We start from the raw sequence: 11,760 nt of genomic DNA, 5'->3' as shown, positions 1-11,760 counted from the left end.
GGAAGATCCTCATCAGTTCTTAGCTGAATTCTTGCAAATCTGTGACACTGTCAAGACTAATGGGGTTGACCCTGAGGTCTACAGACTTATGCTATTCCCTTTTGCTGTAAGAGACAGAGCTAGGATATGGTTGGACTCACAACCTAAAGAAAGCTTGGACTCTTGGGAAAAGCTAGTCAATGCCTTCTTGGCAAAGTTCTTTCCACCTCAAAAATTGAGTAAGCTTAGAGTGGAAGTCCAAACCTTCAGACAGAAGGATGGAGAATCCCTCTATGAAGCTTGGGAAAGATACAAACAATTAATCAGAAAATGTCCTTCTGACATGCTTTCTGAATGGAGCATCATAGGTATTTCTATGATGGTCTCTCTGAACTATCCAAGAGGTCTTTGAATAGCTCTGCTGGAGGATCTCTTCATCTGAAAAAGACGCCTACAGAAGCTCAAGAGCTAATTGAAATGGTTGCAAATAACCAATTCATGTATACTTCTGAAAGGAATCCTGTGAACAATGGGACAAGTCAGAAGAAAGGAGTTCTTGAGATTGATACTCTGAATGCCATTTTGGCTCAGAACAAGATATTGACTCAACAAGTCAATTTGATTTCTCAAAGTCTGTCTGGAATGCAAAATGCACCAAGCAGTACTAAGGATGCTTCATCTGAAGAAGAAGCTTATGATCCTGAGAACCCTTCAATGGAAGAGGTGAATTACCTAGGAGAACCCTATGGAAACACCTATAATTCTTCATGGAGAAATCACCCAAATTTGTCATGGAAGAATCAAGAGAGACCTCAACAAGGTTTTAACAACAATAATGGTGGAAGAAACAAGTTTGGCAATGGCAAGCCTTTTCCATCATCTTCTCAGCAACAGACAGAGAATTCTAAGCAGAACCCCTCTGACTTAGCAACCATGGTCTCTGATCTAATCAAAACCACTCAAAGTTTCATGACTGAAACAAGATCCTCCATTAGGAATTTGGAGGCACAAGTGGGACAGCTGAGCAAGAAGGTTACTGAACTCCCTCCAAGTACTCTTCCAAGTAATACAGAAGAAAATCCAAAAGGAGAGTGCAAGGCCATAAACATGGCCGAATCTGGAGAGGAAGGAGAGGAAGTGAACGCCACTGAGGAAGACCTCAATGGGCGTGCACGGACCTCCAATGAGTTCCCTAATGAGGAACCATGGGAATCTGAGGCTCAAAATGAGACCATAGAGATTCCATTGGACTTACTTCTGCCTTTCATGAGCTCTGATGAGTATTCTTCCTCTGAAGAGGATGAGTATGTCACTGAAGAGCAAGTTGCTAAATACCTTGGAGCAATCATGAAGCTAAATGACAAGTTATTTGGTAATGAGACTTGGGAAGATGAACCCCCTTTGCTCACCAAAGAACTGGATGACTTGTCTAGGCAGAAATTACCTCAAAAGAGACAAGATCCTGGGAAGTTTTCCATACCTTGTACCATAGGCACCATGACCTTCAAGAAGGCTCTGTGTGACTTAGGGTCAAGTGTAAACCTCATGCCTCTCTCTGTAATGGAGAAGCTAGGGATCTTTGAGGTGCAAGCTGCAAAAATCTCATTAGAGATGGCAGACAACTCAAGAAAACAAGCTCATGGACTTGTAGAGGATGTTTTGGTGAAGATTGAAGACTATTACATCCCTACTGATTTCATAGTCCTAGAGACTGGGAAGTGCATGGATGAATCTATCATCCTTGGCAGACCCTTCCTAGCCACAGCAAAGGCTGTGATTGATGTTGATGGAGGTGAACTGATCATTCAAGTGAATAAAGAATCCTTTGTGTTTAAGGCTCAAGGATATCCCTCTGTCACCATGGAGAAGAAGCATGAAGAGCTTCTCTCAAATCAGAGTCAAGCAGAGCCCCCACAGTCAAACTCTAAGTTTGGTGTTGGGAGGCCACAACCAAACTCTAAGTTTGGTGTTGAACCCTCACATTCAAACTCTAAGTTTGGTGTTGGGAGGTTCCAACATTGCTCTGAGTATCTGTGAGGCTCCATGAGAGCCCTCTGTCAAGCTACTGACATTAAAGAAGCGCTTGTTGGGAGGCAACCCAATGTTATATTTTATCTATTTTATTTTGTTATTTGTAGGTTGATGATCATAAGAAGTCACAAAATCAATTGAAAAAGCAAAAACAGAATGAAAAACAGGAAGAAAAACAGCACACCCTGGAGGAAGAACCTACTGGCGTTTAAACGCCAGTAAGGTTAGCAGGTGGGCGTTTAACGCCCAGTCTGGCACCATTCTGGGCGTTTAACGCCAGAAAGGGGCACCAGACTGGCGTTAAACGCCAGAAAAGGGCAAGAACCTGGCGTTAAACGCCAGAAATGGGCACCAGTTCGGCGTTTAACGCCAAAATTGGCTAAAACGTGAATTTGCATGCCATTTGGTGCAGGGATGACTTTTCCTTGACACCTCAGGATCTGTGGACCCCACAGGATCCCCACCAACCCCACCACTCTCTCTCTTCACCATTCACATCCATCCTTCATGAAACCCCACCTACCTCACCATTCAAATTCAAACCACTTTCCCTCCCAAACCCACCCATACATGACCGAACCATGAAACCCCCCTCTCCTATATACCCTTCTTCACCCCCTCATTTTCACACAACCTAAACACCACTTCTTCCCCTCTTTGGCCGAACACAAAGCCACTCCCTTCTTCCTCATTTCTTCTTCTTCTACTCTCTTCTTTCTTCTTTTGCTCGAGGACGAGCAAACCTTTTAAGTTTAGTGTGGTAAAAGCGTTGCTTTTTCATTTTTCCATAACCATTTATGGCATCTAAGGCCGGAGAAACCTCTAGAAAGAGGAAAGGGAAGGCAAAAGCTTCCACCTCCGAGTCATGGGAGATGGAGAGATTCATCTCAAGGGTGCATCAAGACCACTTCTATGAAGTTGTGGCCTTGAAGAAGGGTCAACTTTGATCAAAGGTTGGACCAAGTCCTCACAGACATTTGTGAAGAGGGCGCTCAATGGAAGAGAGATTCAAGAGGAAAGCCGGTTCAACTGAAAAGGCATGACCACAAGCCCATCACTAAGAAGAGGATGGAGCAAACAAGAGACCCCTCTCATCATGAGATCCCTGAGATGCCTCAAGGGATGCACTTTCCTCCACAAGACTATTGGGAGCAACTAAACACCTCCCTAGGAGAATTGAGTTCCAACATGGGACAACTAAGGGTGGAGCACCAAGAACACTCCATTCTCCTCCATGAAATTAGAGAAGATCAAAGAATCATAAGAGAGGAGCAACAAAGACAAGGAAGAGACATTGAGGAGCTCAAGCACTCCATAAGACCTTCAAGAGAAAGAACAAGCCGCAATCACTAAGGTGGACCCGTTCTTTAATCTCCTTGTTCTTTATTTTCTTGTTTTTCGAATTTTAGTGCTTATGCTTATCTATGTTTGTGTCTTATGATCATTAGTGTCTTAGTGTCTATGCCTTAAAGTTATGAATGTCCTATGAATCCATCACCTTTCTTAAATAAACATTGTTCTTAATTGAAAAGATAAGAATTGCATGAATTTTGAATTTTATAACAGTTTAATTATTTTGATGTGGTGGTAACACTTTTGTTCTCTGAATGTATGCTTAAACAGTGCATATGTCTTTTGAATTTGTGGTTCATGAATGTTGGCTCTTGAAAGAATGATGAAAAAGGAGACATGTTACTGAGGATCTGAAAAATCATAAAAATGATTCTTGAAGCAAGAAAAAGCAGTGAATACAAAAAAAAAAAGAGAAACGAAAAAAAAGAAGAAAAAAAACGAAAAAGAAAGAAAAAGAGAGAAATAAAGTTGTGATCCAAGGCAAAAAGAGTGTGCTTAAGAACCCTGGACACCTCTAATTGGGGACTTTAGCAAAGCTGAGTCACAATCTGAAAAGGTTCACCCAATTATGTGTCTGTGGCATGTATGTATCCGGTGGTAATACTGGAAGACAGAGTGCTTTGGGCCACGGCCAAGACTCATAAAGTAGCTGTGTTCAAGAATCATCATGCTTAACTAGGAGAATCAATAACACTATCTGGATTCTGAGTTCCTAAAGAAGCCAACCATTCTGAATTTCAAAGGATAGAGTGAGATGCCAAATCTGTTCAGAGGCAAAAAGCTAAAAGCCCCGCTCATCTAATTAATACTGATCTTCATAGATGTTTTTAGAATTCATTGCATATTCTCTTCTTTTTTTATCTTATTTGATCTTCAGTTGCTTGAGGACAAGCAACAATTTAAGTTTGGTGTTGTGATGAGCGGATAATTGGTACGCTTTTTGGCATTGTTTTTAGTATGTTTTTAGTATGATCTAGTTAGTTTTTAGTATATTTTTATTAGTTTTTAGTTAAAATTCACTTTTCTGGACTTTACTATGAGTTTGTGTGTTTTTCTGTGATTTCAGGTATTTTCTGGCTGAAATTGAGGGACCTAAGCAAAAATCTGATTCAGAGACTGAAAAGGACTGCAGATGCTGTTGGATTCTGACCTCCCTGCACTCGAAGTGAATTTTCTGGAGCTACAAAAGCCCAATTGGCGCGCTCTCAACGGCGTTGGAAAGTAGACATCCTGGACTTTCCAGCAATATATGATAGTCCATACTTTGCCCAAGATTTGATGGCCCAAACCGGTGTTCAAAGTCACCCTCAGAAATCCCAGCGTTAAACGCCGGAACTGGCACAAGAATGGGAGTTAAACGCCCAAACTGGCACCAAAGCTGGCGTTTAACTCCAAGAAGAGTCTCTACACGAAAAATGCTTCATTGCTCAACCCAAGCACACACCAAGTGGGCCCGGAAGTGGATTTTTATGTCATTTACCCATCTTTGTACACCTTAGGCTACTAGTTCCCTATAAGTAGAACTTTTTACTATTGTATTTGACATCTTCTGATCTTTGGAACCTTTTTCTTTAGATCTTTTGATCACTTTGGGAGGCTGGCCATTCGGCCATGCCTAGACCTTGTTCTTATGTATTTTCAACGGTGGAGTTTCTACACACCATTGATTAAGGTGTGGAGCTCTGCTGTACCTCGAGTATTAATGCAATTACTATTGTTCTTCTATTCAATTCCGCTTGTTCTTTGTCCAAGATATCACTTGTTCTTCAACTTGATGAATGTGATGATCTGTGACACTCATCATCATTCTCACTTATGAACAAAGTGACTGACAACCACTTCTGTTCTACAAGCAAACAAGGCTCTAGTGTTTATCTCTTGGATTCCTGATACACGATGCATGGTTAATCGCCTGACAACCGAGTGCTCGCCTGACAAACGAGCCAGCCATTCCGTGAGATCAGAGTCTTCGTGGTATAGGCAAGAACTAATGGCGGCATTCAAGAGAATCCGGAAGGTCTAACCATGTCTGTGGTATTCTGAGTAGGATTCAATGATTGAATGACTGTGACGTGCTTCAAACTCCTAGCAGGCGGGGCGTTAGTGACAGACGCAAAAGAATCACTGGATTCTATTCCGGCCTGAACGAGAACCGACAGATGGATAGCCGTGCCGTGACAGGGTGCGTTGAACATTTCCACTGAGAGGATGGGAGGTAGCCACTGACAACGGTGAAACCCTTGCATAAGCTTGCCATGGAAAGGAGTAAGAAGGATTGGATGAAGACAGTAGGAAAGCAGAGAGACGGAAGGGAAAGCATCTTCATGCGCTTATCTGAAGCTTTCACCAATGATATACATAAGTATCTCTATCTTTATCTTTATGTTTTATTCATCATCTATACCCATTTGAGTCTGCCTGACTAAGATTTACAAGGTGACCATAGCTTGCTTCATACCAACAATCTCCGTGGGATCGACCCTTACTCGCGTAAGGTTTATTACTTGGACGACCCAGTGCACTTGCTGGTTAGTTGTGCGAAGTTGTAGTGATCACAATTTCGTGCACCAGTCCTCCATTAGGAATTTGGAGGCACAAGTGGGACAGCTGAGCAAGAAAGTCACTGAACTCCCTCCAAGTACTCTTCCAAGCAACACAGAAGAAAATCCAAAAGGAGAGTGCAAGGCCATAAACATGGCCGAATTTGGAGAGGAAGGAGAGGAAGTGAACGCCACTGAGGAAGACCTCAATGGACGTCCACTGGCCTCCACTGAGTTCCCCAATGAGGAACCATGGGAATCTGAGGCTCAAAATGAGACCATAGAGATTCCATTGGACTTACTTCTGCCTTTCATGAGCTCTGATGAGTATTCTTCCTCTGAAGAGGATGAGTATGTCACTGAAGAGCAAGTTGCTAAATACCTTGGAGCAATCATGAAGCTAAATGACAAGTTATTTGGAAATGAGACTTGGGAGAATGAACCTCCTTTGCTCACCAAAGAACTGGATGACTTGTCTAGGCAGAAATTACCTCAAAAGAGACAAGATCCTGGGAAGTTTTCAATACCTGGTACCATAGGCACCATGACCTTCAAGAAGGCTCTGTGTGACTTAGGGTCAAGTGTAAACCTCATGCCTCTCTCTGTAATGGAGAAGCTAGGGATCTTTGAGGTACAAGCTGCAAGAATCTCACTAGAGATGGCAGACAACTCAAGAAAACAAGCATATGGACTTGTAGAGGATGTTCTGGTAAGAGTTGAAGACCATTACATCCCTACTGATTTCATAGTCCTAGAGACTGGGAAATGCATGGATGAATCCATCATCCTTGGCAGACCCTTCCTAGCCACAGCAAAGACTGTGATTGATGTTGATAGAGGCGAACTGATCATTCAAGTGAATGAAGAATCCTTTGTGTTTAAGGCTCAAGGATATCCCTCTGTCACCATGGAGAAGAAGCATGAAGAGCTTCTCTCAAATCAGAGTCAAACAGAGCCCCCACAGTCAAACTCTAAGTTTGGTGTTGGGAGGCCACAACCAAACTCTAAGTTTGGTGTTGGACCCCCACATTCAAACTCTAAGTTTGGTGTTGGGAGGTTCCAACATTGCTCTGAGTATCTGTGAGGCTCCATGAGAGCCCTCTGTCAAGCTACTGACATTAAAGAAGCGCTTGTTGGGAGGCAACCCAATGATTATATTTTATCTATTTTCTTTTGTTATTTTATGTTTTTTGTAGGTTGATGATCATAAGAAGTCACAAAATCAATTGAAAAAGCAAAAACAAAATGAAAAACAGGAAGAAAAATAGCACACCCTGGAGGAAAACTTGCTGGCGTTTAAACGCCAGTGAGGCTAGCAGTTGGGCGTTTAACGCCTAGTCTGGCACCATTCTGGGCTTTTAACGCCAGAAAGGGGCACCAGACTGGCGTTAAACGCCAGGAAAGGGCAAGAACCTGGCGTTAAACGCCAGAAATGGGCACCAGCCCGGCGTTTAATGCCAGAATTGGCTCAAAACGTGATTTTGCATGCCATTTGGTGCAGGGATGACTTTTCCTTGACACCTCAGGATCTGTGGACCCCACAGGATCCCCACCAACCCCACCACTCTCTCTCTTCTTCACCCATTCACCAATCACCTCAATACCTCTTCCCCAAAAACCCTTCACCTATCAAATCCCATCTTTCTCTTCACCACTCAAATCCATCCTTCATAAAACCCTACCTACCTGACCATTCAAATTCAAACCACTTTCCCTCCCAAACCCACCCATACATGACCGAACCATGAGCCCCCCTCTCCTATATAAACCCTTCTTCACCCCTTCATTTTCACACAACCTAAACACTACTTCTCCCCCTCTTTGGCCGAACACAAAGCCATTCCCTTCTTCCTCATTTCTTCTTCTTCTACTCTCTTCTTTCTTCTTTTGCTCGAGGACGAGCAAACCTTTTAAGTTTGGTGTGGTAAAAGCATTGCTTTGTTTTTCCATAACCATTTATGGCATCTAAGGCCGGAGAAACCTCTAGAAAGAGGAAAGGGAAGGCAAAAGCTTCCACCTCCGAGTCATGGGAGATGGGGAGATTCATCTCAAGGGTGCATCAAGACCACTTCTATGAAGTTGTGGCCTTGAAGAAGGTGATCCCCGAGGTCCCTTTTTCACTCAAAAAGAGTGAATATCCGGAGATCCGACATGAGATCCGAAGAAGAGGTTGGGAAGTTCTTACCAACCCCATTTAACAAGTCGGAATCTTAATGATTCAAGAGTTCTATGCCAATGCATGGATCACCAAGAACCATGATCAAAGTGTGAACCCGGATCCAAAGAATTGGCTTACTATGGTTCGGGGGAAATACTTAGATTTTAGTCCGGAAAATGTGAGGTTGGCATTCAACTTGCCCATGATGCAAGGAGATGAACATCCTTACACTAGAAGGGTCAACTTTGATCAAAGGTTGGACCAAGTCCTCACTGACATTTGTGAAGAGGGCGCCCAATGGAAGAGAGATTCAACAGGGAAGCCGGTTCAATTGAGAAGGCATGACCTCAAGCCCGTGGCTAGAGGATGGTTGGAGTTTATCCAACGCTCAATCATTCCCACTAGCAACCGGTCCGAAGTTACTCTAGACCGGGCCATCATGATTCATAGCATCATGATTGGAGAAGAAGTGGAAGTTCATGAGGTTATAGCCCAAGAACTCTATAAGGTGGCGGACAAGTCCTCTACCTTGGCAAGGTTAGCCTTTCCTCACCTCATTTGTCACCTCTGTTATTCAGTTGGAGTTGACATAGAGGGAGACATCCCCATTGATGAGGACAAGCCCATCACTAAGAAGAGGATGGAGCAAACAAGAGACCCCTCTCATCATGAGATCCCTGAGATGCCTCAAGGGATGCACTTTCCTCCACAAAACTATTGGGAGCAACTAAACACCTCCCTAGGAGAATTGAGTTCCAACATGGGACAACTAAGGGTGGAGCATCAAGAATACTCCATCATCCTCCATGAAATTAGAGAAGATCAAAGAATCATGAGAGAGGAGCAACAAAGACAAGGAAGAGACATTGAGGAGCTCAAGCACTCCATAAGACCTTCAAGAGGAAGAACAAGCCGCCATCACTGAGGTGGACTCGTTCTTTAATCTCCTTGTTCTTTATTTTCTTGTTTTTCGAATTTTCATGCTTATGTTTATCTATGTTTGTGTCTTATGATCATTAGTGTCTTAGTATCTATGCCTTAAAGTTATGAATGTCCTATGAATCCATCACCTTTCTTAAATAAACAATGTTCTTAATTGAAAAAGATAAGAATTGCATGAATTTTGAATTTTATAACAGTTTAATTATTTTGATGTGGTGGCAACACTTTTGTTCTCTGAATGTATGCTTAAACAGTGCATATGTCTTTTGAATTTGTGGTTCATGAATGTTGGCTCTTGAAAGAATTATGAAAAAGGAGACATGTTATTGAGGATCTAAAAAATCATAAAAATGATTCTTGAAGCAAGAAAAAGCAGTGAATACAAAAAAGAAAAAAAAGGGAAGCAAGCGACAAAAAAAACGAAAAAGAAAGAGAAAAAGAAAGAAAAAGAAAGAAATAAAGTTGTGATCCAAGGCAATAAGAGTGTGCTTAAGAACCCTGGACACCTCTAATTGGGGACTTTAGCAAAGCTGAGTCACAATTTGAAAAGGTTCACCCAATTATGTGTCTGTGGCATGTATGTATCCGGTGGTAATACTGGAAGACAGAGTGCTTTGGGCCACGGCCAAGACTCAATAAGTAGCTGTGTTCAAGAATCATCATACTTAACTAGGAGAATCAATGACACTATCTGGATTCTGAGTTCCTAAAGAAACCAATCATTCTGAATTTCAAAGGATAGAGTGAGATGCCAAAACTGTTCAGAGGCAAAAAGCTAAAAGCCCCGCTCATCTAATTAATACTGATCTTCATAGATATTTTTGGAGTTCATTGCATATTCTCTTCTTTTTATCTTATTTGATCTTCAGTTGCTTGAGGACAAGCAACAATTTAAGTTTGGTGTTGTGATGAGCGGATAATTTGTACGCTTTTTGGCATTGTTTTTAGTATGTTTTTAGTATAATTTAGTTAGTTTTTAGTATATTTTTATTAGTTTTTAGTTAAAATTCACTTTTTTGGACTTTACTATGAGTTTGTGTGTTTTTCTGTGATTTCAGGTATTTTCTGGCTGAAATTGAGGGACCTGAGCAAAAATCTGATTCAGAGACTGAAAAGGACTGCAGATGCTGTTGGATTCTGACCTTTCTGCACTCGAAGTGGATTTTCTGGAGCTACAGAAGCTTAATTGGCGCGCTTTCAACGGCGTTGGAAAGTAGACATCCTGGGCTTTCCAGCAATATATGATAGTCTATACTTTGTCCAAGATTTGATGGCCCAAACCGGCGTTCAAAGTCACCCTCAGAATTTCCAGCGTTAAACGCCGGAACTGGCACCAAAATGGGAGTTAAACGCCCAAACTGGCACAAAAGCTGGCGTTTAACTCCAAGAAGAGTCTCTACACGAAAATGCTTCATTGCTCAGCCCAAGCACACACCAAGTGGGCCCGGAAGTGGATTTTTATGTCATTTACTCATCTCTGTACACCCTAGGCTACTAGTTCTCTATATATAGGACCTTCTACTATTGTATTCTCATCTTGGGACATCTAGTTCTTAGATCATTTGGGGGCTGGCCTCATGGCCATGCCTAGACCTTGTTCTTATGTATTTTCAACGGTGGAGTTTCTACACACCATAGATTAAGGTGTGGAGCTCTGCTGTACCTCGAGTATTAATGCAATTACTATTGTTCTTCTATTCACTTCTGCTTGTTCTTATTCCAAGATATTCATTCGCACTCAAGAACTTGATGAATGTGATGATTATGTGACACTCATCATCATTCTCACTTATGAACAAAGTGACTGACAACCACTTCCGTTCTACAAGCAACAAGGCTCTAGTGTTTATCTCTTGGATTCCTGATACACGATGCATGGTTGATCGCCTGACAACCGAGTGCTCGCCTGACAAACGAGCCAGCCATTCCGTGAGATCAGAGTCTTCGTGGTATAGGCAAGAACTGATGGCGGCATTCAAGAGAATCCGGAAGGTCTAACCTTGTCTGTGGTATTCTGAGTAGGATTCAATGATTGAATGACTGTGACGTGCTTCAAACTCCTGAAGGCGGGGCGTTAGTGACAGACGCAAAAGAATCAATGGATTCTATTCCGGGCTGATCGAGAACCGACAGATGGATAGCCGTGCCGTGACAGGGTGCGTTGAACATTTCCACTGAGAGGATGGGAGGTAGCCACTGACAACGGTGAAACCCTTGCATAAGCTTGCCATGGAAAGGAGTAAGAAGGATTGGATGAAGACAGTAGGAAAGCAGAGAGACGGAAGGGAAGGCATCTTCATACGCTTATCTGAAGCTCTCACCAATGATATACATAAGTATCTCTATCTTTATCTCTATGTTTTATTCATATATCATCTATACCCATTTGAGTCTGCCTGACTAAGATTTACAAGGTGACCATAGCTTGCTTCATACCAACAATCTCCGTGGGATCGACCCTTACTCGCGTAAGGTTTATTACTTGGACGACCCAGTGCACTTGCTGGTTAGTTGTGCAAAGTTGTGTTTATGCCATGGTATTGAGCACCATGTTCTTGGGGCCATTACTAGGGATTAATTGAGTTGTGAAAAGTAATGATCACAATTTCGCACACCAGGCATGCAATGGTGAACTTTTTCTTTGAATTTTTCCTTTTGGAGAGCCCGATACTGCCCTTGTGGAGGGCAGGGCAAGGTTTTTCCTTCCTTTAATCCAAGGCACCATTTTGTGCTCTGCCCTTGTCGTGGGCAGGGCAG

The 11,760-nt window shown here is 42.4% G+C and overlaps 1 non-coding gene across 1 annotated transcript; it reads right to left on the bottom strand.

The window, feature by feature from the left end:
* Positions 1–220: 220 nt before the first annotated feature.
* On the bottom strand, positions 221–328 carry LOC130959895 (small nucleolar RNA R71). Its single transcript, XR_009078886.1, has one exon. It is a non-coding gene; the product is annotated as a small nucleolar RNA R71 (small nucleolar RNA).
* Positions 329–11,760: the final 11,432 nt, after the last annotated feature.

Source organism: Arachis stenosperma, unplaced genomic scaffold, assembly GCF_014773155.1.
Source record: "Arachis stenosperma cultivar V10309 unplaced genomic scaffold, arast.V10309.gnm1.PFL2 arast.V10309.gnm1.Scaffold_100025, whole genome shotgun sequence".
Taxonomy (NCBI): domain Eukaryota; kingdom Viridiplantae; phylum Streptophyta; class Magnoliopsida; order Fabales; family Fabaceae; genus Arachis; species Arachis stenosperma.
The sequence above is the reverse complement of the archived record's forward strand: the minus strand, read 5'-3'. Positions and strand labels throughout refer to the sequence as shown.